The sequence below is a fragment of the Anopheles stephensi genome, chromosome 3 (assembly GCF_013141755.1).
Source record: "Anopheles stephensi strain Indian chromosome 3, UCI_ANSTEP_V1.0, whole genome shotgun sequence".
Taxonomy (NCBI): Eukaryota; Metazoa; Arthropoda; class Insecta; order Diptera; family Culicidae; genus Anopheles; species Anopheles stephensi.
The window spans coordinates 84,725,400-84,751,952 of NC_050203.1; the positions used below are offsets into that span (position 1 = coordinate 84,725,400).

General features: G+C 45.2%; 1 protein-coding gene across 6 annotated transcripts in view; it reads right to left on the reverse strand.

The window, feature by feature from the left end:
- The window catches only part of LOC118513838, an 87,892-nt gene that overhangs the window by 45,822 nt on the left and 15,517 nt on the right, over positions 1-26,553 (reverse strand). For 4 of the 6 annotated variants that reach the window (XR_004906517.1, XR_004906518.1, XR_004906519.1 and 1 more), the window contains exons 4-7: positions 11,665-11,859; positions 11,362-11,599; positions 1,062-1,177; positions 59-954 (exon numbers count right to left, since the gene is read on the reverse strand). The exons of 1 other annotated variant lie outside the window; for it this stretch is intronic. The gene's annotated coding sequence lies outside the window, so the exon portion shown is untranslated. Of the gene's footprint in view, positions 1-58; positions 955-1,061; positions 1,178-11,361; positions 11,600-11,664; positions 11,860-26,553 lie in introns of those variants that run through there. One more of the 6 variants, XM_036060107.1, reaches the window with a different exon arrangement.

Here is a 26,553-nt window from a genome sequence, read left to right on the forward strand (position 1 = left end):
AAATGGATTAGAAAAAATGATCCGAGAGACAGCACGAGAAACTTCCTGGATTCATTACCTTTTCTGCAGTTAGTGGTTAGCAGGAACGGGGATCGGTATGATGCGCACTACTCTGCGGCAGATCTTTCCTCTCCGATTGAGGAGTTTTCTCGGAAGCGTCAATGGATGCATCATCATCAGCGCATTTTCCGATGTTCCGGTTATTAGCGCAATTTAATTTCCCTCCATCACTGTGTGTCGCGTGTCATAAACGACGACAGGCAAGGTCGGCTGTCATTACTTGCTCGAGCAACACATACACCCATTTCTCGCCCCAAATCCTCGAAACCCAATAATCCGTCGGAAGTGTGCCTCGCTGATGTTGCACCACCACAGGCACCCGGAAGCATACTCTTGATGATGCTTGCACTTTTGCGTTCAAAAATTTGGTCCCTCTGTCGGCGGGTGGCTCGTGCTGACGCGGGTGGAAAAACGTGACGATGATCCGCCGTTCGCGCGCGAATGGTGGTTGCGAAAATCTTGTTTGGCTGTTGGCTTCCCAAAAACAACGACACCGAAGGTTAGTGGTGCATCTCAGGCACGGAGCAGCAAGCGCTCATAAACGCAGGATTTGTGCATAATTTTTGTTTACGTCGTTGACATCCTGGACGCTCTCGGGAGAGCGCTTTCGACGGAGTAGATTGAAAATTGCATATTGTTCCAAGGGGCCGCCGTGCCACTGTGTGCCGTAACGGGTAAGCACGTCGCTCAAAATTCGTTTGATGTTCGGGCGACTGCTGACAAACCACTTCACGAGACGGGGGGGAGTTTTTCGCTCCTCATCAGGCATTTTTCAAGGAACAAAACAACGTGCAACAAAAGCAGAAGCCACGTCGGATGTGTCTGCGGGTTATGCTTTATCCTGACAAGGGAGTCCAGTAGTGCGATGGCGGTTACATCGGTGCAGATGATCCACTAAAAAAAAGGGAATGTTGAAAACGAGTGCCAATTAGCTACAGGGAAGCGTACAATCATGCCCAAGGGTAGCATGTCTTTGTTCAAAACTATTTACCACTACTTACTACTAGGCCTGGATGCGTGTATTGAACTGCATACATCAAACACGAAAAATAAAACAAACAAAGAGGACCTCGTAGAAAACGTACTTTTCACAAATTAATACACATGTCAAACGCATCTGGGGGAAAAAGTAACAAAAAAAGCATATAATAAGAGCTCATTAGGACAAATGAATCCAACGTCTAGAATAATAACTGTAGGAGGCAAAAAAAAAACAATACATTATTTGTCCCACTTAATAGCAAAAACAAAAATGTGTTTGCTGTTAGCCAAAATGAAAGAGATTCTGCAGTGGTGAAAAATCGAGCCCTCCCGAGCCAGTGTTCATTATTCAACGGAAACCAGCCGTATAAATATGTCGTTGGTGCTGCCATCACACATAAAATATGCTCCGATGTGTTTAAAGACACACACACACACGCACAGTCTCCCGGCTAAAAAAGCGTAGTAATTAATCCATGTGATCCATAGGCGTACGTGCTCGAGCAGCACAGTCTCAGTTTGGGTTGAGGTTTTTGCATTACACGCAAGCATTGCACACTTGCAAGCAAATGGAAGAATATGCACGCTCTTGCATTGTGATGTTTGACGTAGATTTAAAAAAATCGTAGGCAAGGTGGGAAGAAACAGGGCGAACGGGGACAAGATTTATTTACCGTTTCAAAATATTTACACACCCGTATTGGGGGAAATTGGATCTCCCGTTCATTGACACCTATCGCCAACCAAATTAACCATCAGTCGATAAATATATCGATCGATATAACGACTATCATGGCGGAATGGTATCGCAACGCAACAAATTTGTCAACCCGTAAAACGATGGTAACAACTGTCATGCGCGTCATACAAATCGTGAGGAAAAAGTCGAGCAGTGGTTAAAAAAGTCGTTAATTTGCATCGCGAACGACACAGTTTGGCACTACCGATCGATATATTTATCTACTGCCACGAACCAGTTGATAAACGGTACGGAGTCGGATTTGAGAGCTTACGTTGGATTTAGGAAAAAAATTGTACTATTTATGTGCTATGTCAAAATTTTACTAGTAAATTTAACGATTTTATTAGGTCGTAAAAAATTTATATTTATCATGATTTTGCCGTTAATTTCAATGAATTTCGAATTTTGAATAAATCTAAACAATCAACATGTAATGTAATAATATTGAAAAACTTAAAATCATGAACACTTATAAAAATAGGCAACGGCTGTTCATGTAACAAGGATTAGTACACAACACGCATAATTTAAGTTGCTGGCAAACTCCCAGTAACGTAATGATCAACGGAACACTCAATCTCCTAATACCGGGCCACGCGCGCACCCGACATACGACACGCGCTCTGCGACACCCTTCGGAAGGCTCTTCATCAAAGTTCAGTGTGCGCTTCTCCGGGAACTAGAGCCAGTAACCACCTGACTAGCCATACTGTAAACCACTGCTCGTCTTCAGGGTGTACACCTCCTAGCATCCTTCCACGTATCAATGCAATCGATGGTCACTTCCACCACACATGTTTTCCCTTACGTTTTATCAGGTAATTCAAAATGCCTGGTTACAAATGCCTTCGTTATGCTGCAAGATTTGTATGATCATCATCACCATCATCCGTTAAAAATAATGCATTAAACATTTTTAACCAAACTTTTCCCACTAGCAATAACAATCTTGTGTTGCTATTTGTAAACAAACCAGAGATTTTACAGCCAATTTGACAGATAGCGTAACTACTCGAACAGTATTTATATCGATCGTTATCTTTTTATCGACTCGTGAGCGGTAGGCGTTCGCGATGCCAATTCGAGTAGATAAATTTATTGGTCGATATAACCAAACCAGTGGTTTATTTTTATCGACTGGCTTCGCGATAGATGTCATTGTTTGAGAGCTTGGCCCTTTAACGCACAGCAATATTCACAACCGTTTGCCTCCCCATTTACTTTACAGGGTTTGCCACAGCCAATCAGTCATCGTTTGTGCGCCTGAATGTTTTCACTAAATTTCGCATTGCCATCGTAAATCTGTAATTTGGCATCCGGAATCTCAAAATGACATAATGAAGGTTGGTATAATACCAAAAATTAATCAAATTAGCCCCCCCCCCCCTTGCAAACCCTGTCTAATAGTTGAATCTTCTCACCATCCCCAAAAAAGATACACCATCCCCTGAGGTTCACCCTCAGTGCATGATAGCGAGTTGATCGCATAGATTACGCTCCGATACCATCACCAAAAGTGGAAAAGAAGAGGTAATTGCGCCAAGTTGGTGAATTAAATCAACTCTTTTTACGGGCCTTACACCCCGAAAAACAGCATGTTGTGCTCGTTTACCTGGAAGAGGAAGTAGGGGCAGGGGAGGGGGAGGGGGTCGGAATACACCTTCCCTCACTCCTCCCTCTAACACCTGTCTCTCTAATAGTGTTGCTCACAGACGAAAAACTTTGCCCCATTAAAACGTGCCACCAGTCCACCCGCCTGAAAGTATGCAATAACATTTCTCTACCACGTTTTTACAGGTTAAGGTGGGTCGCAAAAGCAAGAAACAAGGGAAAAACAGTTAGCAGAAACTGAGATCGAACGCATACGACGATGATGCTGGTGGTGGTGCCGCTGCTGCTGCTTGCTCGGTGTATTTAATTATTTATTTATGAACTTTGTTTAGAATAAATTTTCCCACCTTTTACGCTTCAGACGAGACCAGTGCGGAGGTTTTTAACATAATTCCCATGATCACCTGGGAGGATGGGAGGACACCATTTACGCAATGGTAAGCGGTTGTTTTGCTGGTGTTTTCGTTTTGCTCCATTACTGGCTTCCGCTGAGTGGGGTCCCAAAGGCAGAGCAAAACAGCAAGTGCCGGTTATGACTAGTTCTTCTTCCACAGGGTGGATTCGTTAGGTGGGTTCGGCGTATCATCAGTACTTAATGACGAAGGGAACTAGAAACAACTATTTGATAGGTAAGCTAAACAGTTTAATTTATTTGAAAAAGTGTAGTCAAAAACCATCGGAAACTGAAGGATTTTCCCGTTGCAACGATAGCGAATCCTGGCCGCAGTACGCCTAATCGCCACTAAACGGTTCAGTTGTTCGATCAATACCACCACAATAATGGAAGCCGAGGGACAGAAATTATGGTAGCAAGCAAGCTGGGCCTTAAATCCTCCACCGGCGTGTAGAACACACACACCCACTCGGAAGCTTGGGAAGGTTTTTGCCGGGATTTCCCCCGGTGGTCGATATCGATCTCGGAAAACTATAATTTAATTGGTATTAATGAACAGAACCGTTTCGATTCGTTTTGCGCATTCCTGCTGGATGGATGGGGCTATCCCGGTGTGAGGTGCGCTTTGTCTGGCTTTGATTCCCATCCGCCTAGCAAAAACGCTAGGCTAAATCGTTGGGTTTGCCAATGTCGATCAACGACTCACACGCACGCACACAAGAAATACGACCGTGTGTCGCCGTGTATTGAACTGTTGAATCCCCGTTCTAACTTTTAGCACCAGGCTCGCTCGCATATTTGCATTCGTCCCGCATCAACTGCTTGCTTTGATGCGTAAATCGTCGCCTGCAGTGCGGCGCGTTTCCATTGCGCTGGCCGGTTTGACTTCCACAGCTTCAGCAGTGCGAAAGTGAAAAAGTGAAACCGATTCCGTAGGCAGCGGGAGCGACTACTAGCGACGACGCCGGAAAAACGACATTTGTTCTCCGTTCACGTTGATGGGGGATAGCAGCAAGCGTCCGTAATACAGTGTGACACAATCGTCACTGGTAACGCACCATTGCTGGCTCGGCCATATTAGGGCAGGCTTCGTTGCAGCAGAGATCTGGAGGAGCAACAACGAAAGCAAAAAATCAGACTGCACCACAACAGGCTAGGGTATTTTGTTATGCACAAATCCGGCCGTCTCGTGCCATTTTGTATCCCCCAACCGGGAATAGCTCCAGCAGGCGAAAAGGCTCACACATACACACGGTCCAGGGTAGTCTTCCTCGAGGGGCCTATAAAAGACCGAACGGAAGCAGAATTGGCAATGATTTGATATATTGCGAATGATCGATCAATTAGCAAAGCATTTCCATTTATTGCTCTAGGCATTTATTGTGCAACGGTGCGGTGGCCCGTCTATGGCCCGACAAAGTTGAAGTGGTTTAATAAAGCTAATAAGTTAAATGCACCGTTGCACACGCGTGGGACTATCCGGCGCGTTTACGGTAGCAAATAATGCATCGCCACCGGGGGTAGACATTTCTTTCTGTCGGATGCATGGTACGGATCGGTTGAAGCTTTGATAAGGTTTAGCTAGCGATAAAAACACTAGCACAAGCGTGATGGATGGATTCGTTCAATACATGGAATTAAAAATGGCCAGAACAAGTTTATAAATACAATGCAGAGCATTTAGGAAGCTAAAGTTAAAGAAAAACTGTTGAAAAGGAATTAAAATGCCTCGACCGTTCGCTTAAACCCGCGATTTCATCTCATATCAATCTGGGTGAGTTCATAGTGTTGCGGTGTGGAGCATAGTACTTGTACACCGTAGATCCTCGGTTCGAATCTCTGCTGGAGAGTTGAGAATAAATTTCAATCGGGTTTTTCTGAATGCGTTCGTATAAGTTCTATTTCGTACAGACCTCTCAGCCCCTTATGCATGTCATTAAAAAGACACCAAACAGTCGAAAAAACACAAATTTTCATACCGTCGTCCTTTCATACCAACAGAAGGGACATCAAACTTCAGAGCAGTAAAGCATTCAAGAGTAAGCAAAAACGTATCTTCCACAGGAGAAAGCCTTTCCTTTTTTAAAAGTCAAAAAGTACTATTCAACAAGAGTTGGTCGAAATGGAACCGGGCCACTTTAACTGCAACGAACCTGCCTCTCTCTACTGACCAACATTCTGCAGTGACGGAATGCACATGTGTGTGTGTGTGTGTGTCGTCTGTGTCCACTCCAGGCAATCTAGGTTTTTGTCCCAGTAAAATGTTTCCCCCAACCCTGCTAGGTGCATTTATTTTGCACTTTGCTTTGAACTAGATCGCTTCCCCAGGTTTTCGGGAGATGGCTTTCTGTGTCTTGTTTAATTTAGACTCAATGTTTTAGCTGCTTTTTTTTAGGGTTGTTTCGTAGTTTAAACCCGGTAAAACACCATCGCTTCATCGTGAGGCGAATATTTGAATCTAGAGAAGAGATGCTGCAAGACTCTAGGTCCACAAGCCCCAGCAGCAGCAGCAGCACCGTCAGCATCACCACAAGCTTTTGCTAGCGGTTAAAGTGTCAACGTCAGTCAACAACGGGAAGCAACGAGCAACGGTTCTTTTTTTTTCTCGGCAGCTTCAGTCAAGCAAACAGACAATCTCCAGAAGAGTGGCTGGTGTCAAGTGTGAGAGGATAGTTTTATCTTCAAACTTTCGACCGAAAACCGAAGGGCTTTTCTGGCGGGAAAAGAGGAACTCTTGAGCGCATTTGCTCGAAACCCTTGTTGGAGGATCGCCTTCTGTTTTTTTTTATTCCGAGAGAAGTATGGAAGTATAGAAAACTATGCTTGAGCACTAGATAAATAGCACTCTTTGTGTTCCCGAAATATTTTAGGCGAAGTAAAGAAATGAAAAAAGGCGCTTTTGTACCCTCGGTGTGCCCCCTTTGTGCTTTCAGCTAGTGGATGGATATTTAAATAAACTCCTCTTCAACGCATGCACATGTCGTCGAGTGAAGTGAAGATAGTGGCTTTTTTAAATGCAAGTCCATGTTAATGAGCGACACCCATTAACGTGGCCATTGGCAAATGAGCTCAAAAAACAGGCGGGATGCATTTGCATTCGGGTGGGTGGCTTTAACGCTCCCCGAGGAAATGTATTCCCAGCACTTCACACGCCCACAGGTTGGTTGACTGTAATCTAAATGATTAACATTGCACCAGCGAAACAAAACCTACCCTGGCACCGTATAAAAGGATGTGCTGATGGGTCTTGTGTTTAACGGCGTGCTGTTGCACCACTCGTGCTCCAAGTCATTTTTGTGTCCTTTCGTTCGCGAAGCATCACACAAATGAGCGTCTATTTATGGCGCTGGTTAAGCGAAGCATTGCAAATTCATGCACCATTCTTCACACTTACTCACGCCATTCCAAACAAACCACATTAACCGAACAGGGCGCGCACTGATAACTGCAGCCCGAGGCATTGCACAGATTCTTCGACTTTGGTGTTCCGATTTGCTACCACCGTTTTTCGCGTCGTTAAAGAAAGTGGAATAATACACGGGGTGGATGTTCTTTTGTAGAACTCACCTGCACACAAACTCCCCTCCCGCGGTTGTTCGAGTTTCTCCAAGTTGCAAAGAACTAGTTCAGCCACTGTTGCCCTTCTTGCTCTGTGCACTGTGTCCCACCAGCGCGTTCAGAACCAGAAACAGATCTGCCCTCACTGGCTTCGGTTTGAAACTAATATTTTTGTGCAAATATTTGCACGCCCCAGAACGTTTCCTACGCTAGCCGGGAAGAACCTTAAAATGACAACCGTGCCACTAATGCAAACCCGAACAGCCGATGCAACGCTCCTTCCCGCTTTCTCTGGGTCATAATGCATATATTTGTGTGGCAGCAAATGGGCAACGGCCACCAGCTTTTTGCTGACGGATGATAACGAAGGGAGGAGGCCGCGATGTTGGGTAATTTTGATAAAAGCCTCCACACGGATACGCTCTTCCCAGAACTAGGAAAAACCCACCTTACACGCGTAGATTCTAAAGAGTCCTTTTCATTTGCATCGTCACGTTCACGTCGTCGTCCTCATCGTTTGGCGGGAGATCTTGTCCGGGAATGCTTGTAGAGCAGATAGCTCCCCCCCACCCAAAAGCCTGGCACAGGAACGGAGTGCATTGTGGGCAGCGAAACGGAATGGCAGGAGTTTCCTTTTCATCGCACCAAGTGTGCTTTTGGGAGTTGTGAAGAAGAATGGGGTTTTCGGTAAACAAAAAAAACAAGAACTGGAACGCCCAATAAGCTGCCCGTGATGTATGTGTCTAAAATTCCTCCGCTGGAAACACATAGGCGGAATGTGGAGTAGTAGTTCGGGTGAAGAAAGATCTCTTTAAAAGGTATTAATATTTGTCAGAATTGGAACAGTGATGCCAGCATGAAATGAAGTCGACCTAATTGAGAATAGTGGAATGGAGATTCCGTAGCTAGCCTAACGCATAAGCCAAGTAGCCAATTTATTTGGATTACTAAATTATTCTGCTTTAGAATTTGCCAAAGTTGACATTTTTAAGGTGACTCTCACACTTGGATTGATTGGATTGGCTTTGTCATACAGTGCCTGTTGCAGATCAAGTCTAATCTGGAACGTTTCCTATTACCAAGGACTTTTAACTACTCGGTCTAAGCGTAAATAAATACTTATGGACCTCAGAAATGGCAGAATAAAAACCCAAGTCCCAACGAGGGTACTGCTGAAAAGGAAGAAATAAGAATTCTAAACTCTTATTGCTCTGATTTCCTAAGTAGCATTAAGAACTACTATCAACCGCGTGGGTCGTCTGAGACGCATCCACTGAGCTGTCATCTAGCTGTTATGTGGAGAAGAGTTTATACGGACTGTTGTTCCAACCATTATAAGAAGGTCATACACTACACAACAAGATAAAAACATGACTTGTTTTGATTCGAATCATGATGCTTTCCCCCAAAAAAACAGATATTTACCAGAGCATTTTCATGTATTGTTTGTCTTGCTCGTTTAGTCCCCAGCTCCTATTCCTTTTATCTTACTCCAAAGCATATGCTCTCCCATCCCATGCTATCTTCCTGATTGCCCATATCAAATTGGTTTCAAACACACACACACAAACGCACGCACACACACTGATCCGCTTACCGACAAACCACTCAGCAAAGTGCGTGTAGTATTCATTAATTGCCAGTTGCTGGCAGTGCGGTTGTCGTCGTCGTACAACGCGCTATCCCTTTACTTTCGGAGCCCCTTTTTCCGATCCGGGCTCGAATTTGGGATCGGTTTCCCCTGAGAAGTGGGCTTCAGTTTTCGCCGGGCCGGGTGAAAGAAGCGCCATAATCCCCATCCGAAACAGATCCTGTGTCCCCGAAAATAACCATCATCATCATCATCAACAGTATCGGTTCAAAGTGGAGCAGTGGTTGTGGGGAGATCCTGGCTCCCAAAAAACCCCGACACAGGACACACGGCATAATGATACGCTTTTGTACGAGGGTTAATCCTGTTTCCGGTCCCGGACATTCGAAGTACGCAAGTTTGGCAGAAGGATACAGGACTATGGCGAAGGCGGTGGCAAAATTAAATCGAATCGCAACATGTATTTAATTATGGCGCCCACCAATATGGAGGAGGGAATGGGTCCCACATCCTTTGCGAGAACTCTCCTGTCAAGTGGACATTTTCTGTGCCCACAAAAACACACACAAACAAGCTACACTAAATTCGCAACATGCAAGGGTGTAGACGTTTCCGCCGTGGTTTGGTTCGCTTGAGGCCTCGATAAAACGTTACACAAACTAGGAGCTGCGGTTGCGGACATGTTGTTTTCTTTTCGCACCTTTCGCCAAAGCTTAACCTGCCGCCGGTGGTGATGAAAATCAACTCAATTTTATCAGCTTTTGCAGAGGCTTTGAGCTCCGTATGTGTGTGTTTGATTGCACCTTTAGTACGCCACCGATAACGATGACACTCTGATGTAGCGGCAGCATGGTAATCGAATTTGGTGTGATGCACAAACCACTCCACAGCACCACGGTACCACAGCCTGACCACTTTGGGGGATGTGCCAGGGAAAAACACGAGCAAGGAAATATTTCACCGATCGCATAATAATGCAATAATAAGGATAATAAAATTACGCTTCCCAGCCCCGTGTGGTTGGTGCAAATGTTTACAAAATACGAGCACGGCCATGTTGGACCACAGGCTGAGGATTCGAGCATGGTTCCAGACGAGCGTATCGTGCACGATTTTCGGGATAGTTTACAAATTTCCCTTCATTGACGACACACTACTACCACGGCCACCATGATGATGATGGTGTGGTGAGAAGTGTATTGATAACATCGATAATGATTGGATACATTAAACCTGCGCCACACCAACGTGGACCAGGGTTGGAAATCGATTTTCCCTTTTTGCAATGACACAAAAAACACACACACACACACACGCCATGGAGAAATCGAATTCGAAGCAGTGGAGCAGCAGTGACAAAATGGCAACCGGGCATACATTAAATTGGGAGGAAAAACTTTACCATTCGCCCGTCCGTGTCCGGATTCGGCCATTATGGTGAGGTTTTTCGCTTATAGCTTTCCACCCTTTCGATTGTGAACGAAAGGGCGGGCTGGGCCGGGACGTAATGAGTCAAATCGGCAAACATGTGGTTTTGCTGCTACTTCCGGTTTTTTTTTTCACGTTGGAGCACTCTCGTCCTGCCGTACTTTCATTATCGGGTTTTGTTGAAGCACACACACACACACGTTATTAAAAACTTCTCTTATTGCTGCTGCTGCATGTTGGTGATAGGACAAAGCTCACCGGTGAGTATCCGTGAAAATCCCTTCTTTTGATACTTTCGCCTGTGACCTTATTCGTGTTCGCTTTTTTGTTGTCTGCAGATGAGAGCATATTGAACGCATTGGAGGTCATTAGTGGAAGTCGATTTTTTGTCGGGTGTTGTTGTTGAATGCACAACCTGGAGATAACCTTTCACAGCGCTATATATACTCAATTAATTTCAAGTTGTTTGCCTGTATCGTTGACACGTTGCCAACGTGGTGCAATATCGCACACCCAATAATTGCCAAAATGGGATAAATTGTGTGTGGGTGTTTTTTGAACTCACACGCTTTAATGTTGTCTTTAAAGGAGGATAAAATGGATTAAAAAATATTTGGGGAAGGATCTATCCGGTCGTCTAATGACCAAATGAAATTTAAAGTTCACGTTTAATGTGAGTTCCCAAAAGCAAAATACACCAGCCGGACAAATGGACGCCAACCGAGGCAGGCTGGAGATCACATTAGCGCAATGCCTCCTTCTTTTATACAGTTTTATTAAAACACATAAATTGACTGTCCAGCAAAGGATCCACACACAACACACACACACACGGTGGGATACAGTACAAAAATAGTGGAACATTAAAATAGGAAAAGCCTTGTTAGGTGCGTACCGTTCCGTTTTCCGGAAGTTGACTGCACCAGATGCACTTGTACGCACACATACGCATACGACGCAGGGCAAAAATGATAATAAACTTTAATAAATACGTACCGGGGGAGGGCTTTTGAATTCAATCCCGATTCCGGTCGTTTGTTTAACTCACGTAGCTTAACAAACTGCGTGCGTTGGAGCACGTGGTGTCGGTCGAGTAATTTATGGCGATTGTTTCACGCTTGACTTTTGCGGACTGCAGGCTTTTCCGGTCCGTTCCGTCAGCGAGTGGCGGATAGAGCTTGTACGCTTATAGTTATGAGCCAATTTACACCGCCGCGCACAGCTTCCATCATGTCTGAAAGATAAACAGGACAAGTTAGAAAAGAATTTCTTGGAGGCATTAGTAGTGCTTGCGATTACGGTATGCGTCACCGACAACACGGAACCCGGTGTGATAGTGAAGTGACACGATTTTCTTCATGATCCACTTGTCTGCTTGCCTGGCTGTTCCTGTCCGGACCCAAGCAGAGGCTCTCGGTTGTGCGAATATTGTACTCCCTTAAGCTCTGCTTTTTGCGTTTTCCCTGCGTTGAAGACGACAACACGGCAGGATAACTGATAAAACCAGACAATTACTTCATGAATATTTGATAAGATTCACTTCCTTCTCTCGAGGGATGTGCTGGTGTTGCTTGGAATCGCTAAGGGAGAGAAAGTTCGCTCGTCCCGCAGGGGACGAAAAACACCAACACTACAAATAAAGTGTTTCCGGGTGAGGGTTTCGCTTTCCTTCTTGCCAAGGTTTGCGTTTTTTTTTTGAGCGGCTCGCTCGCTTTCATTTAATCCTTGATGGTTGACGTTCAGGGGCGAGAAATGTCTGTATTTCCTTTCTTTTGTAAATATCCGGTTAGGGGATGTGGTAGTATCAATAGTCATGAAAAAAGGAGAGTCAGGCGAGAAAAACAGGGAAAATAATTCGGAAAATGTACATGGATTACTAGGGCAGAAAACAGGCAAAATAGCGCGCACTATCTCTCTAGAGGATTACGGACATTATTTTTCTATTTAAAAGAGTTTCTTCTTCTGCTGCTTCTTTGTCGCCATTATCTCTGGAGGTCCGCGTTCTAATATTTTAGAGATCTTTAACATTCAATTTTTGTCGTAGAAAAGTCTTCTGTGTTCTTGCTATGGGATTTGAAACCGGATCCTTCGTGTCCGTAACTGACGTCGCTTTCAGTATTTATTTCTGACGTTTCACTTCAACAAATAGAACAAAATATTCCCCCCAAGAAAGAAGACGCTTTCTTCAACTTTAAATAGCCCATTATCAAAAGCTTCATCACTCAATAACTCCCTGATAGTGCAATCATGTACGATAGTTCCGATGACTATCGCCCTATCGCAAATAAATCGTCTACAAGATCCGAAACTTGCTGAGCAGTTAATAGCATTTCGACATCTTTCCAATTCTCCTTGATTCTCTTTTCTCAGTGTCAGAGAGCTTCCCGTGTGCTGGTGTCCCTAAGGCCAAGAATAATAATTCGCGTACAATTTATTTTATTTTCCTTTTTTTTTTGCACCCACCAATGCCCTATCATCTCTCAGCACTGGAACTGCACCAGAATATGCCAGTCAGTGCATACCGATTGGCAATATCGTCTTACAAAAACCATCCCCAAAACGAAAATGGGTTCCAACATTAGCGGAATAGATCGTACTCGAACCTCCTAACATATTGCTGCTGTCAGTAGAAAATGGGAAGATTTTACTCTTATCCGCCAGGAGTATGGGTTCGTCTACCGTCTCCACTGGAGTAAAAGGTAAAAATGCAACCTGTACAAATAGATCCGCTCGATTGTGCTCAGTCGTATGTAAGCTCTCCAGGTAGGGCAGTTACAGACGGAGAGGGATGAAGGCAAACGCAGTTGAGAAAATTGGAGAAAATTGCACTTCATCGGATGCGAGAATGCACCGTACGAGACTCCCGTCGTCAATCGTACGTCGAAAATGTTGTTTTTAGGTGGAATTAGCTGTGGGAGGAATTTTGATCGCATCACGTTTTCGCCCAACGGTGGGAAGCAATTTTTATTGAAGGGTGTGCTCCTTCTCGACTTGCCTTCGGAATTCATTCAACCAAGGGGAGGTTTTACTGTTCGTAATCAACAAAAAAATCTATCGTTTCCTTGGACGAAACATCAATCAGCTGAGTTTGGCGAGGTAAACGAGAGAGAGATTTCCCTAAATGTCTCCCCGCACTGTCAGCCCCATTAGCGACAGACGAATGATTCTATTTGTCTTCACCAGGAATGCGTCTCCAGGCAAACACTAGCCTGTCATTTTTCATAATTGCAGTTAATTTCAGTTAAATGAATCATCAAAATGGTTCCCAGTGCTCAAGCTACACGCCGTGACCGACTGCCGAGGAGAAGAGTCCCATAAAGTCAAACGATTTTCCGACTGTATGAAGCTGTTTTCCTGCAGCCGGCCAAGTGAAATGTATCTCCCACCCAGCCAAGATTCACCTTTTGTCCGGCTGCAATGAAGAAAAAAACCTCGGAGAGGAAATCTGATAGCCATTAAATAGCGGCAGAGAGATGCTGACGCTGAGGCTTCCGATGATGATGATGATCGTGATGATAACCGCTGGAACGAACGATGCCCGTTACGAGCGGGTTTTCCTGGCCAATAAATTATTTTTAATGTATTTCGAAGCACCCTTTCCCGGTAGGCGGCCGGGATGGAACCACGAAAACTCTCCACCAGGGTAATGATTTGTGAAGCGACACGCACAAACAGATGATCTCTGGAATTTTTGGACCGAGAAAAACAAAAATTGATAGCGTCATAAGCGGCCGGGAAAAGGGGGGCAGTAAGGAGGACCTGGAGGTGGTGAGGATCTTTCGAGGTTAGCTATTTTTGGGTGAGCAAAATAGTTTCTTTTGTTATTTGTGGACATTAGTGGAATTGGTGAGATGATGAGTGGTGATTTGTGGCTTTAAATGTTATAACCTGGAGAATCGAAGAAGTTGAAGTCTCTTTTTTCCACAACTTTGAGGATTTCTTATACATCCTTGATAACTACTTCTAACGCAGTGTAAATAAAAAAATAAATCATTGTTTACAAAACAACTCTTCCAGGCGACTCGTCCCAAGAAAGCTGTCACGTCACGAAGGATGAAAAATTCTTCGATTGACTTTCTCCACCCTTGCGGACGTTACAGAAGTGAAGCAAACAAAACAGGCATAAATATAGGCATCTTTGTATGGCCCTTCTTGTACACACACACACAAGTCCTCCCCCTTTCTCCCTTCGTTCTCCTTCCATCCCCATCAAAAGCCAAGCAAAACAATGCAAACATATTTGCATAAGTTCTTGGCTTCCGAAGTGATTAAAAAGGCCTCCGGAACCTGGTCTGGTGCCATGGCAAGAAGCAGATAAAAGCAAGACCCCATCAATTCCCTGCCCCTTGGGGCCTTGGGACGGGTCGTCAAGACGGAAAAGATCAACATATGGCCGGCGACGAGAGTGCATCCTGAGAGCACACGATCGTTTGTCTCCGTCCATCCGTCCGGCGACTGTCCAATCACTACCGGCAGCATGTCACGTGAGCTGATAGTGAGCTGAGTGAGCTGAGCTCTTCCACTAGAGGGATTTCTGGGGCCCGGTACGCTTCCGGGTGTTGCTGATTGATGATGGAAGGATGAGCTGAAGTGTGTCCTCACTGTATCCCCGACCGGGTTGGACGTTGTTGTTTGGGTTTGCATAATTTCATGAATATCAATCAAAACTTCGAGGTCAGTTGCATAAATTGCGGATCCGTCTATTGGATGGAAGTGTGGCCACAGGAAAAAGGTTGAGTTTGAGCGGGTAACCCGATCGGATCGAGGTTTTATTTTTCAAAATTCAGTTTTCTTATTGAGTTAGCGAATTGGTGCTTTGATGTGCTGGGTAATCTTGCAAATAGTGCCATCCTTCACTCTACCGATACTTCAACTTCGGTAAAGTTGTCTCTCGTTCCTTAAAGGAACCTATCAAAAACAAATGTTTATTTTCTGTTATCTAAATAGCTTCCCTTTTTGCTATCCGAAATCGACAATCGCTTATCAAAACAACACATTTCAAACATCAAAACCCGATTCACCCTTCAATAGCGTTTGGTATGAAGAAGCAATGGTTGAATTGACTTGACGGTTATTCTATTTTTTCTCTCTCTTGTGTGTGTGAAGCAGGAGAGCCATTTTCGCGGCTGAATGTGACGGTGAAGCGACATCGAAATGGCACGAAATCCACTTTTGAAATTCCCGCCTGCAAGTGGAAGAAAAGCGTGAACAAACACACACGTATACATAGCGCATGCATGCTGTCAATCACAAATGATGCTGAATCGAAACGGACGAGCGATTGGACCGAAAGTGGTGCGAATTTTCAATTCCCACCAAGTGATTGTGAGAAGCACACACACACACACACACCTTCAAAAGCAGCTTTTCCTTTTCCAGTATGCAAAGTGAGTCGCGATCGCGGTGCGCTGTTTGTGGCCAAACAAAAGGCGATGAAAAATGCTGGAGCTCCAAGCGGAAGCATAAATCCAATCAATGGTTCATCATCAATTTTTCGCCAGCATCCCGCCACCATCACACATCTCATCATCCCCCGTCTGGGGTAGTTTTGTTTGCTTTTGGAGCTGACACAGCCTCCGGTCTCGTTTGCCTTCCCATTGGACGTGCTGCTTGTAAGGAGTAGGCTTCTTTCTGAGCATTATATTTAAATTATGTCCACCCAGCGGTGTCGTGCGCGCGGACGGCGGTCTTTCAACCAGTTTTGGCTCTTCCCCGGGCACGTTTCTTTAAACGTTTGCTTTGTGTGCCCTTTTGGGGAGCATTTTCCGTGCTTCTTCGCTGCTGGCGGCATGCTGTGTTGCGTACAAACAGAAGAAGAGCGAACAAGATATCCGGCAGGAGGAACTGGACTTTGGAGGACCTCTGGCTTTTGCGGAAAATCATATCAACGAAAGCAGCAAACGGTTTCGCGCACCAGAACTGACGAGTCGAACGCTGCCGCCCGCCCGGAGGCAAAGTAAATCGGGTTCCCGTCAAACATCCATTAGCATACAAAACCTGTAAGCTTAATCTTTTCGGTTTTGCCCATCACTCCTGGTAGCAGTAGTAGGTCCCGACGACGACGATGATGATGGAAGGGAATAACGAATAACTGTCAATCTCATTGTGGCAAGAAGAGATCTTCTGGTTTTTATTGGAGAGGTCCGATGCATCTCTTCTCTTGGCGGAGACGAGACGCGATGTTTGGAGGCCTTTTCCGCACAAAATCGAAAGCCATAATATTCTTCTCGTTTGACCCTAGAAAAATCGTTGGTAATTTTTACTCAGTTGAAGTTGAGATTTGAATCCAGGTCGTACTGGTTGGTTGAGGAACACTATTGCCAATGGCAATATTCGGATCGGCAGGATAACCTCGGTTATAACCCGATTAAAAGCCGATTGTTCCTGAGCGATCAACCTAATGGTATTGCATATCTGCAGGCGCGCTTTTTTAAAGAGCTCGTTTAACAAATTATCGTGTGCTTTTATGTTGTGTTGTTCTTCCAGCCAAGTTCTACACCAAGCGATAGTTGTGACCTCAATTGATCCAATAAACCACACAATAGCCCATCCACGGGAACATTACGTGCATTGTGATAACATTAATCGATGGGATCCCCCTTGAAAAGCAGCTTGCATACTAAACAATCGAATTAATCTAGACGCGATTGAGGGGTGTTCCCCAGCGCAGCATGTCCTCTCCATCTACAGCATCTTGACCAGCAGCTCTTTAACCCATGCTGAGCTGCTGACCGGGCATTAAGTACAGCTAAAAGGGTCAATTGTCACTAGAGCGCAACTTCCTCAGACGAATGTCACCAGCGCAGTGACAAAAAAAAACCGTTTTGTTTGCCCTGTAGTTAAAGCCCTCGGTGGCTTCATTAGAATTAATTTCCTGGTGCATTAGGAAATTAAGAAAGGCACGATAAAAGAGGCAGTCAGTTTTTTTGGTGCATGATTTATGAGAGCTATCTATCAAAATTAATATCCTACTGCTGTTAAATTTTGATATTGGTTGGGCTCTACTATTCCACCAAATTAGATTGTTAAGTAAATTTCGTCTAGCGATCACAGCACCACAAACGATAATCTGATGGGGTTTCCTACTGCGGTACGAGCTAGTACGTCCCAGGAGGGCGTGAGATGAATCGACACAAACTTTTCAAAGCCTTAATTCATCGACTAAGATGCATCTTATCTACACCTTACCAGTGCAGCCCGAAGCGCCAAACCCGGCACTAATGCTGATTCTGCAAATACAACACCGAACAGTTCCCTTCCCAGAGATCGCCCGGTGCCACAATAGCAGCAGCAGCAGCAGCAGCAGTAGCAACATCAACTACGACGACACAAGTCACATCCCTCGAGCCATCACTTACTTAAGATGCAATTTATGGTTCTTTATCCGCATCCGTTCTGTAGTAGCAGCTCTCGCACGCTCTCGCTCGGCCCGTAGCCACCGAGCGCCAACTTGCCCATAACGCTTAACGGCGGCAGCACGTGCCGGAAATTACAATCATAATAATCTTCTTATGACAGATGATTGGGTGGTTTTTCGTCATGTTGTGCGCGTCGTCGTTTTTGGGGGGAAAGATGTCACCACCGGTCGACGTTGCGTCTGGAGCGATCGTCCGGAGTTGTGTGTTTTTTTTGCTTCTTGCTTTCTCTACATTTAACTGTCCAGAGCCTTCGCACCACGGATGTTGCACTTACACAGTATCGGGCCTAAGCGGATAAACGGAACGCCGAGCCGTGTGGTAGGAAGGTGTTGAACGTAGTGGCGCCCGGCGAAAGGCGTGTAAAGATGCTCGACTCATGTCGTATTCAGAGACAGACACTTTTCCGTACTGCTTGCGTTGGAGATATGTCGAGTCTGAATGAAGGAAGATTGCTTCTGATGACGACGACGACGACAGTTGTGTACAATCTAATGGAGATGAGCATGGTTTAAGGGTAAAGATTCAGTTACTTCAGGACGTGAGAGACGATTCGTTTAATGAGATGCAAATTATCCTCGTTTGAGAGTAGGTGTGTTTTGGTAGCACTAGGACATTAATTCTAGTGCATCTGGACATACGAGAGGACTCTTCTGAATGCTCACATAATCATTGCTGCGAATGAATCGGAGCCACACATATGGCTCACACCACAACCAATTGACTTATCAACCACTCAACCACCATCAGAACAAAAGATCAAACTAGCAGGAGGACCACCACTCAGCAAGAGGATGAGCAGTTTCAAACACAAAACAAGTAAACCCCCGGGCCAGACTCACGGAGGTTCAGTGGTGGTCAAAATAAGTCATAAATTGTCTGCCTAAAACTGTAAAGCGCATTACCGTTTCATTGTCCTGCAGCTTAGCATTCCAATTGGTGATCCTATCTACGCAGGAGCTCTCCCAGCCCAGTGAATCCTCCAGCTATTTTCGGTTTTATTTAAACACAACCGACCGACGAAAGAATGTCCGGATGCACACACACGTGTACGCGCAGGGCAAATGTGTCCCCTAGTTCCCAAAAATCCTGCATCCTCCCAGCCCAGATGATGTCCTGCTGTGTGTGGGTAATATTTCAAATCTCACTCACTAAAGTCCTCTTCCCGTGCCCGGGCTTTTGTGTTGCAACCCATGCAAGATAATTTTCCAACCAACTTAACCAACTCGTCGGGGTTTAGGACGATGTGTCTGCTCTCGATGAACTGAGAAAAAAAGTCTACCAGGGAACAAGATGGCCATCGAGGGTTTGGGGTTTGTTGTCACATTTTGAAGCGCAATTAAATTGCTTCCCTGAGCCTGAAAGATCTTCATCTCCGATTGGCACAGCGGGAAAGCAGCCGGAGAGAGAAAAAAAGGCGTCCTCCGACTGACTGATGACTGATGCTGGTTGTTGATTCGAGTTTTCTAATCTTCCGAAACTTTGGACAGCGTTTCCCTGGCACTTGGACCATGGCTGGTAAATAGGATCAAGCGCTTCTGTCTACCGGAAGCAATTATTTGACAATGACGATGCGATGTCGTGTCGGGGTTCGGAAGGACTGGCTCGCTCGGCAAACAACACCAACAACAACTGCCGACAATGATGACATTTTGCCTTGGCGAATCCTTGACAATTTCCCCCTAAGAATAGAAGAAACAAAAAAAAATGATAGCAAAAAGAGCTTTCCATGAGTTTGTTTCGATTAAATTACTCTCGTTCGCTAATGAACATCAAGTAAATTGTCCCTGATTCTTTCTGATTGGCCCATGGGGCGTCTCTCGCCAAACGTTCCGCGCTACTCCTCAAACGGAATGTTGCTTCAGAATTGTTTTGTTGTCCCCGGCGTCGAAGAAGCGTTTTATTGTGTGTTTGCGGTTAGGCGAAACTTTTTTCACGCTCTCGCGCAGTGCAATAGGCAAGCAACGCAAAGAAAAAAACTGCAATTGGACAGAGGAAAACAACTTTTCTTTTCACGTCTTTCCCGCTGCCGCTAATAAAAGAAAGGAAACTCGCTCAAGCAGTAGCGAGCAAAGGAACTCAACAAGCGGCAACCGACCACCATTGGAACCAGGAGGCAAAGACTCGAAATTGCAGGCAAACTTTTTCGTCCGGGTAATAAAACTCTAGATACGAAATTGGGGAAAAAGGGACAAAATAAGGGAAAAATATACAACTTTCCGCGGTTTGACCGGTGCTGCGGTGGTGGTTAACTTTCGCGCCAAACCCACCTGTGTCCAAGGACGGGAGAAATTTGTTGTGCAAATACATCAAAAGTGAGATCCAGTCTGCTTTAGCACGGAGAATGGATTTCTTTTCTGTCGCACTGGGATGCCTGGACTGGATTCGGTTTAAAAGTTGCCAGCGGTTTACCAAACGGCGCTCCATTTTAACCAGTGGAATAAATGCTTTTGTTTCTGAAATAAAGTTCGGCAAATAGTTGTAATGCGTTTTCTCAAGTGCATTAGGAATGTTGTTTTTTTCGCTGTGAAAGAGGAAATGTTAATTCAATCAGTTTTCCTCCTAAACTCTTAATTCGCATTATGGTCTTCAAACTTCATTTGCCGATTTATGTTTAAAGTCAATGCTCTCCAATAATGCCAACGAGATTCATTATTTGGGTTTCTCTTACACAGGAAATTTCCGATCTCCAGACGAGTCATTTCGCAAGTCTAGAATTGATCCAGACCCTAAGGAAGAGCTAAATCCATCCCATCTTTTCTATGCCGTAAAATATTTTCTAATAAATTAGCTCTCGTTCCGGTCCAATGTAAACCCGTCCGACAGGTCGACAGACAGCAAGCGAGCCCGCAAAAACCTACTACACCTTCGTCAAGAAAAGCGAACCAAACTCAAAAGCCAATTCCAAGCGATTGAGCAATTCTACCGTTTGTTGCCAAAAAAAAAAGCTGGCAGGCCCTTTCTTTCCCGAGTAAGACGTCGAAAGAAAGCCTCTTCCTTTCTTTGCCATTCTTTCAAGGTTCCCTGGAAGAAGAAGAGGTAGCAAATAAAACACGGGTTGCGTCTTGTTGTGAGGCGTCTGTGTTTTTTTTTTCAAACCAAAACAACAAGACAACCTCGAACGGAAAGGAAGTTCAGAGTGAAAAGTCCTTGAAACACGGTCGATGGATGCGATGGCAAGGGCAGTAAGTGGGAAGAGCAATTTACACAACAATAAAACATTTTACCCATTTTCGGAATATTGGGAACGAGAACCCGAAGCACTGGGCAAGAATTGGTGGGCGCAAAACAAACAACACGAGATGACCAGAGTGTGTATTAGGCGTCCTTGGTTTTGCGCTATGGTTCGTTAGGATGGTGGTCAATCGAAACGGGCATTAGAGGCATCAGCGAAGAAAGAGAGAGAGAGAGAGAGTCTGGGCCCAGAATATCTGGGTGTTCTGGATGGAGGATGAATGAATGAGGAGTCCGCAATAGAGTTTATCCCGTCTGGTTACGGTTCGGTGCGTTCCTGAAGAAGAAAGAAGATGCTCTAGACCACACACAGATAGCTCTTCACACATGTTTTGTAACATGCCATTTTGGTTGGACATCTAGACATTGAACTCCGTACAGAATTCTGTAACTGTACGCTGTAAGGCGTTCGAAGTTGTGCAACTCTGTTTGTGAAATATGAAGTCGCGTGGCGTGAAGCTAATTCGCAACACTCCCAAAACAAGTTCCTTCGAGATGTATTTTCAATCCACCTGCTCTTGGTGCGCTTGTACTCTTGGGACACATTTCTCACCGTGAACTAAGGCGAACGCTGCCAGGCCCAAAACCTCAAGCCCTCGAGAGCAGCACCATAACCTACAGCAATAGCGCAGAAACCCCACCTTTTCAAATCTAGCACGCAACACGTCTTGGAACAACAACTTCGAGAGTCCTCCCGTGCTAGTCTAGCTTCTCTGGGGAGTGCGCGAGACCCAGACCTACGCCGCGATATATCTACCACAAGATCGATGGGTTCGGAGGCGCTAAAGTCGCGAAACCGATCCATCGTTGTAATCAGGCGAAACGAGCAGGAGGAGGGAAGAAACCCCGTGAGGCGGACGGGGAACCGGTTTCCACGCGGACAAGACAGTTTTGTGAAACATTATTCACGTCTTGTTGGATGTCAATTGAGCGATTTATTTAACATTCCTCGTCGTCGTCGGCGTCGTCGTCTTGCTATTGCCGCAAGGGAACCGGCCACAAGACATCGAACGCTCGAAGAAGAAGAGGCAGCGAACGGAAAGAATAAAGTTTGGAGAAGCAAGGAAGGTGAGCGAGCGGACTGCCTTTTCGCAACAAACTGTCGTATCCATCGGTTGTCTAGTGCGTTGGCATGCGCCCCGGGAAGGGGGTTTTCACATTTGAAGTTTTATAAATTGCCCACCATAAAAACAAGGAGGTAACGCAGTACGTGGAGCGTGCCCGTACAGCGAACGTTATAAAGTGCGATATTTGTTTAGTTAATGATCTACACAACCATACGAGGGCGTTGGTGAGTTTCTTTTCGGTTGATTTACGTCATATAAATCCGTCCTCGTCTTGCCGCTTACCAACATTCGTCCATCTGCCGGAACCATAAACTTTCAATCGAGATGTGGTTTGACTGATAAGCCTTGGGTAATAAATCAGTTAGGTAAGATTTTTGGAAGCGGACGGGAGTGTGAAACAATAAGACCGTCAATTTAATACAGATTGGTTTTGCTACAACTTCGGCTAAGCCAAGACGTCCATCAAGGTGTGTATTTGTTTCCCAAACTTCCTACGAGTCCAACTAACTTTTCTACGAAAGGGTTATATTCCCTCTAGGACCTACATACATGCCTACTTACTCCCTTCAAATCAGTTCCCGGCACAGGGCCAGTGAAATGTTGGCTCTATGCGCATGAAATATGCTGTCGTCATATTTCTTACCGCCCGACAGCCCGTCGGAAATGCCAAGGAAAACGCAGCGCAAAACATTCCATCTCGAACCTCGAACCCAGTTTTCCCCACGGGGGAAATCGTTTCCAAACGCATTCTCGTACGCGACCGAGGGCGGCAAGGTTTGTGCAAGCCTGCCGGATGTAAAATTATCACCTGAAGCCCATGATTTATTGAGATTCCGGCGGTGGTCCTTGGCGTTACTCGATTAAAATACTCCAGACGCGCGCGCGCTGGAGGAAGACACATGATCGTCGCCGTTGGAGATGCAGAGCATATCCCGTGGGCAAGACAAATATTTTAATGAGGACAACAATTTGGTTGTCGCTGTACATGTTATGTTTGGGATGGTTGTTTTTTTACTTTAGCTCGGTCTTCATGACCTAACCACTAAAATAATAATGATCCAATGGGCATGTGCTGGAGCGTTAATACGTCGGGTTGGATGTCCTTTTACAGCCTTCGTAGCTGCAAGTGAGAGATGAGCTCGTGCAACATGAACTACGATGTGATAGGGAGTAAGGTTTGAAAGAGAGTAAAAGGGAACAAGGGACATTATGTCGTATTTTAATAGTTGGTGTTCATAATTCATATGCCAAAGGAACATTTACATGGTACGACTGTTTGCTTGTTAGGATTGCCTTTAATTGAAATCATTTGGTTGGAGCACAAGCATGTGATGTGAATCGTTTTTTATCACTGTTGAGTAGGGGCGTTTGGAATTTTGAGAACGTCTAAGACAGTTTTCTGTGGATGCAGATCAGGATAGAGTTACAGATGGCGAATATTGCCGTTGGACCCTATCAGTCCATGACGTGACATAAGAACGAGTGCAGAGAGCGGGTGATATTTAGAGGTTGTGTGACAATATCTATTGGTATAACTTAGGGCCTAAGAGCAGCTAAGCTAAGCTCCCTCATTTGACGAGATCTCTAGGTAAATTATGGACGAAGAGGTCCTTACACAACAAATTTTCTTGGATGGTAAAGACTCTTGCAGGGCGAGATGTCCTGATAGACGAAACCCCATGGCCTATTGAATGATGAGGCCCTTATACGATGAGTATAAGTAATCTCTTGGTAGCAGATATCTCATGAACGAAGCATTCTTGACAGACTAGAGTACTAGAGACTTAGAGTAGGCGAGGACTTAGACGAAGACATCCCTAGGACGGTGATGCAACAAGCCTCGTCAAGACTGGACCTCTTGTGAATTCTTTCCAAGTAACGCCTGGCAACTGCACTTTATGCCCCCAGGTAGAATCGTTTCTGGGAACTTGCTACTAAACAATTCTCGTACACTTAAACGTCAAACTTTAAAATCCAAGTGCTTAACACCGAACGGATTCACAGACCTTGTTTAACGAGTTTGGAAACAGAAATCTTTCCCCCAAAAACACGTGCTAAGCAAAAGGTTTTTATTTCAATTTTCGAATATATTACCATAGCATAAATAAACACAAGTTATCACTTTAACATTCACCCGCCTCTCAACCTACCAGCCAGACATCGTTTATGAATGGGATAGTAAAATACTGCAAATTATTCAATTAGAATGCTTTAAAAATAAGCCTCCCCCCCCAAAACGCCCCAACCCCGCTAAACGGTACTCTATATTTAACACTCAAATACTCCCAAACAACTCTTAAAGTGATTTCTGCAATGGTCGACCATAGAACGCTTCAAAAACCCCGTTCCCAGGCGACCGACAATTAACTCCGGCGCTCCAACGAAATTTTGTCTTCCACTTGAAATTCCAAAAACAGAACATTACACCCCGCCATTAATGTGGTCCCCCCCCTCCTTTTCTCTCTCTCTCTTTCTCCACCACGCTCCGCCAGATAACGCTTTTTAACGTCCTGATGATGATGATGATCTGCGTTGTAAAACTTTACGACCACAAGGTAACAAACACCCCGGTACTAACCCGTGACATTGCTGCGCGCCACCACCAACATCATGAGCAAAGGGGGCTCACGAGTATTAGCAAAACTCATTTTCAAATCGTTTTCCATGCGAATAAAGCGATTTTCTACCCCGCCACGTGTACCACGCGCGAACCCGTGCCGTGATGGAAAAACTCTTACCACGAGATTGTTGTGGGGAGATTGGCATGGGAAATTCCGATTGCCACCGGATTGTTGTAAGCGGAGTCCTGTACCTGTCCCTCCCAGTGTCGCTTGTGGGTATGTGTGTACACGTGTTACGAAATTAGCATTCGTTGTTTGGTCCTCATCGATGGATTTACTGATGCTGATGCTCGAAACGATACTTGATAAGAAAGTTGAAGTTGAAGCACAAAACTCAGATATCAATTCCTGATAGGAATCGGAGCTTCAAGTTTAGACCTATTTGCACCTCTATCAGTTGCAGTAATCTTCTATCAAACTCCCGGTGTGAGCCACAACTTGTTACAGCAACTTATCAATCTTCTCGGATTTTTGCCGATGGTAGTCGCCCACATTTCATCATCCTTTCACGCGTCGCGAGAGTTGTTTAGCATTAGTGGGATTAATTAACTCATCTCGAGCACCCAGCCAGGACGAGACTTGAGGCCAGGGTTTCCGTCATCCCCGGCTTCGCCAATGTTTACCCTGTCTCCCAACACTTTTCATCTCACTCTCTCACGCTCCTGCTAGACCACACACAGGGTGAAGCTGTTTCCAAAAACAATTGGTGTAACGCTAAGGTACACACAGCAACAACATCGACTAGACGCTGCTCTGCCACTGTTTGCAGGAATGCAGGAACCTTTCGCGGCCCAATAAGCTTTACACCCGCGGGACGTTCTGGCTGGGTTTCCTCGAGAAGGCGGAGATGTGTAATGTTTTGTTTGCTCAACGAGACGGTTAAACGGAGGAGCACAATTTTCTGCCAGCGTGCCAGCGTGCCAACCCAACGTCCCGTGTGTTCCGGGACAAACAATCAGCTGCAAGGATTTCCCTATCACCACCGAGACCACCAAAACTCCACACGTCCACACAGTATTACACAAATACTCGGCCTCCGCCTGATGGCATTCGAGACCATTGCCATTCCCTGGAGCAAGTGGCAGTGGAGCCCGCGCACGGCAAGAAAGTCAAGGGCCGCACCATTTCGACACGCTAATTGAATTCCACTCTCGGGGCCACGGAAGTCGGGGAAAAGTCAACAGAACCGACGCGATGGCGTTGAACGATGGTAGCAGGATTTTCACAGCTTGTATCTTGGGAGAAATATGCGCCGAGTCTTGGCGAGGCTGTGTTTGTCTGTTTGAAAACAATTTCCCGATACTCGATCGATGTCCACGTGTTTGTTGAACGTGCAGCTTCCAGTGAAGGTTGTTGCGTGGTGAAGGTTGTAAGGTGATTTGATTTGTTTTAGTAATTAGCAAAAGGGGAGTTTAAATTTTTGTTTTAAATATCCTTAGTCGTCGTCGCCGTACTGTGAGCGTCTCACTGATTGAGGTCCGTCTTCTGTATTTTATTACCGAAAGTATGATTTATGTTGCTTTCAATCATACTTTTTGAAGACGGAGAAAAAACCCTTCGCTTCAATCTGTCACGCGCGTGCTTCTGTACGTTTCATTATTTTTTGGGGCGCACTCGGTAATAAATATTTTCGAGCTGCACACTCAACCGTTTATTATGATCTTTCCCTTCTGGAGAACACCTATTCGTTCGTTGAGGTGAGAAAGTGTGTCTAGTTGCATTGAAGGAGTATCCGATTATCCATACCCTAAGCAACAGCAAAACCCTTCCGTGTTGATTATATGACGTGTAATTTCCATAATGTTCAAATTTACCTTGACGATCACGTCAAGCTGCCTTCGCAATCGGGTC